Source organism: Halichoerus grypus, chromosome X, assembly GCF_964656455.1.
Source record: "Halichoerus grypus chromosome X, mHalGry1.hap1.1, whole genome shotgun sequence".
NCBI classification, from domain to species: domain Eukaryota; kingdom Metazoa; phylum Chordata; class Mammalia; order Carnivora; family Phocidae; genus Halichoerus; species Halichoerus grypus.
The window spans coordinates 74315604-74319497 of record NC_135727.1 but is presented as its reverse complement, the minus strand read 5'-3'; the positions used below and the strand labels follow the sequence as shown (position 1 = coordinate 74319497).

Below are 3894 nucleotides of genomic sequence, written 5' to 3'. Positions count from 1 at the left end.
AGGTGTACAGTATAGTGATTCAACACTTCCATACAATACCCCCATGCTCATCACAACAAGTGCATTCCTTAATCCCCATCACCTATTTAACCCAACCCCCTATTCACCTCCCCTCTGGTAACCATCAGTTTGTTCTCTGCAATTAAGAGTCTGTTTCTTGGTTTGCCTCTCTCTCTTTTTCCTTTCCTTTGCTCATTTGTTTTGTTTCTTAAATTCCACATATGAAATAAATATGGGGGGAACCCTAAACACACAATTATTATAAATAAGGTCTTCTTTACCTGTTGTTTTGGCCTCCCCAGATCCCATTGCATGTGGCTTAATACAATCTACGCAAGAAATTAAGTGTCTCATCACCCTCCTTCTAAGCCCAGCTCAAGGGTAGCTTTGTCACTTTCATTAGCCTAACATTTGGCCCATGTGCTTGCTGCAACCAAACAGTCATTGTGGGGGAAGTCACTTCAAGATATTTTGTCCTTCCTCTTGACTCCTTGAAAATTAGGGGAAAAGTGTACCAAATGGCTAATATGGTTTGAGGAGGCTATTAAATGGAGGTGGGGATTCTAGATGGTTTTTTCATTTGCTGAGGGAAGAGGTAGTACAAGACTCTTGTCAGATGGTTCCAGGGTCCAAGAGCCCTTACTCTCAGGAAGTTCTTATTTAAGTGAAACTTAATTTCTCTTGCTAAAGTTTAAGCTCATTTACATTTGGTCTTTATTAATTTAAATAGTTATCAATTTTTTCCTTCTATTTTCTTTTAGAGGAGAGGAAGGATATTATATTAGAAAGAGCTTTTCTCTGCCAAAGTATCCCTGAATGACCAAAGCCAAATCCTTCTTTGTTCTTGGTGTCAATTTCCTCACCTCTAAGTAAAAAAACAAAAACAAAAACAACAAAAAAAAAAAACAAAAAAACAATGTTTTACTCAAAGAGTTGCTGTACCACTTAATTATGAAGCATCCATGGAAAGGGTAAGCACCTGTTTCTAACATATAGTAGGTGTACTCAACACACTGTTTTCTCAATTCCATATCCTATGATGACACCAGTATCAGAACATAATAACCCAGATTTTCTGAATTCCAATCCAGTGTAGGAACAGTGATCATGATCATACTTCTGGGAATATCTGATTTGCAAAAGACTAGGAAATAGGAGTCAATGAGAAAAGGAGAGTTATTAGCCTTGAAAGCTGAGTAAAGGAGCCTGGACTCAATGCATAAATCAAGAAGTCTCTGGATTTCTTGAGTTGTTGGATGACAGGATGAATGTAATGGAGAATCGACATGTCTGAATCTCCTCTCAGAGTTTCCAAGAGGTGGTACTACTGTGATACCCCAGTTTAAATAATTTCTGGTTGTGCTTTCAACTTTTATTCTCTAAAGCTTTATTTCCAGAGACTTGGAAATTCCTTAAGCCCTGGCATGTCCAAAGTCTTAGCTGTCTGCTAATAGGCAGACTGCATCAGACAGAAGGAAAATGCCTTTATCTCTCCTCTTTCCCCCAGGGAAAGAAAAAAAAAAAAGATGCAAAGTGAGTTGACATTTGAGAAAAAAGAAGAAAGGCATTTTCTGCACAAACAAAAGATTGGAAGGTGGTAACAACTGCTTAGGGGATTCAGAAAACTGAGCAGTAGAGTTGAGTTAGTGTTAACAGTGGCACATGACCTCCACCCTACTCAATGGGACCAGCTACATCAATATGTGTGCTAGGCCCAGAACAAGGATGGCACCCATGCTGCTTTACTCTGCTTCAATTGGGCCCTACATAATGAAATTAAACAACACTCTTCTAAATGACCAAGTGCCCTCAGAAGAAATCACAAAGGAATTTAGGAAATACTTTGAGATACATGAAATAGAAAACACAACATACCAAAACATATAGGATATAGCTAAAGCAGTGCTTAGCAGGAAATTTATAGTTTCAAATATTTTAAAATAAAACAGAAATTAAGTCATTTTCAGATAAACCAGAACATAGAAAAATGTTACTAGAAGATATATGAGAATTACTAAAGATACTCTTTCAGGCAGAAAGGACAGGACAGTAGACAAAAACTCAAATCTATATGAAAAAATAAAGGGCACTAGTAAAGGTGACTACATAGACAAATAAAAGAGTATAAAATAATTTTTATTTGTAACTTCATCCTTCAATGTTTTTAAAAAGACATTAGCATTAAATAATAGACAAAAGATGTGTTGATGGCTGTTTAAAAGCTTAATTTGCATGATAATAACAGCATATAAGGATAGAGGGAATGGAGGTATATTGGAGGGAAGTTTTTTTTTAATATAATATCAAAATAAAATTAGTTTAATAAAACTAGATTGTTTTAAGTGAAGAAGTTAACCAGGGCAACCACTAAGAAAGTAACTCAAAAATATAGTTTTAAAATGGTACACTAGGTGCGCCTGGGTGGTTCATTTGGTTGAGCACCTGATTCTTGATTTCATCTAAGGTCATGATCTCAGGGTGGTGTGATAGAGCCTCATGTTGGCTATATGCTCTGTGGGGAGTCTGCTTGAGATTCTCTCTCTCCCCCTCCCTCTGCCCCTCCTTCCGTGCACATGCTCTCTCTCACTAAATAAGTGAAATAAATCTATATAATAAAATAATAAAATAAAATAATAAAATGGTACACTAGATGACTCCAGAGTCAACCTGCCCAGACATGGCAGCTTCTAGGTTGCTGTCCTACTTCTGCGAGTTGGGGAAGAACATCATGTGCATGGACAGGAACTAGGCAGATCATACCAGGGAGATGCAGAGTGCAGTACTGAGCAAGCAGGTGCTCTTCCAGAGATGGTCCACCACTTATGCCCCCAAGGGCTTGCCATCCTCATGCCAGCCCATAGTTGCAACCTGCACCACAGCTGGAGCTGGGCATGGTGATGTGCAGGTGCTGTCACACCATCCCAGAGGCCTCAGCCATGGACTATGTGCCAGGCTATGCCCTGTGCCTGGACATGACCACCAGAGACATGAAGGGAAAGAAGTGCAAGAAGGGGCTGCCCTGGACTCTGGCCAAGAGCTTCATGGCCTCCTACCTTGTCAGTATGTTCATCCCCAAAGAGAAGATCCCTGAACCTCACAACCTGAAGCTCTGACTCAAGTTCAAAGGTGAACTCAGACAGGAGGGTGAGACATCCTCCATGAACTTTTCCATTCCCCACATTATCAGCTATGTCTCTAAGATAATGACCTTGGAAGGAGATATCATCTTGACTGGGATGACAAAGGGAGTTGGAACCATTAGAGAAAACGATGAGATCCAGGCTGGCATACATGGGGTCATCAGTACAAGAGAAATCCTTAAAAGGTGGAAAAGCCAGAATATTGGGTCTATACAAAGCACCCTAACTTCTTAAGTTACAGGAAAGAAGGGAGCTAGACAGAAGCAAGCAAAGGTTATTAAATATGACAATTCTTTACTAAGAAACTAATTTTTAAATATGACTTAACTGGATTGTTATGACTTAAGAAAGATGGACCCTGCAGGGAAAATACGTTCTAGAAAAGATGGGCCAGAAATGGAAAGAAGAATGAATGTTTTTTAGGAAACAACCAAATTAAAGTTTTTGTGAAGCTTCCAAAGAGGAGACTTTATCAAAACAAATGTTCAGAACTTACTTACCTTTCCTAAAACTGGGCTGGATAGGACTTTGCAGTGGGTCATTCTGGGATCAGTAATTCAAAACATAAAATCTGCAAAGGAGGTTGAAAATCATATTTCCTAAATTTCCTTCATCATGATAATCATCTGAAGGTATTTGTAAAAATAAAATTTCCACATTACTGGCCCATAACAGGCCACTGTATTAATTAGCAGAATTAATCTCCAGCACTCCCAAGTGATTCTCATCATGGAAATGTGGAAAAACACTATTC

The 3894-nt window shown here is 38.8% G+C and overlaps 1 pseudogene; it reads left to right on the top strand.

The window, feature by feature from the left end:
- Positions 1-2677: 2677 nt before the first annotated feature.
- Positions 2678-3397, top strand: LOC118540657 (oxaloacetate tautomerase FAHD1, mitochondrial-like; annotated as a pseudogene).
- Positions 3398-3894: the final 497 nt, after the last annotated feature.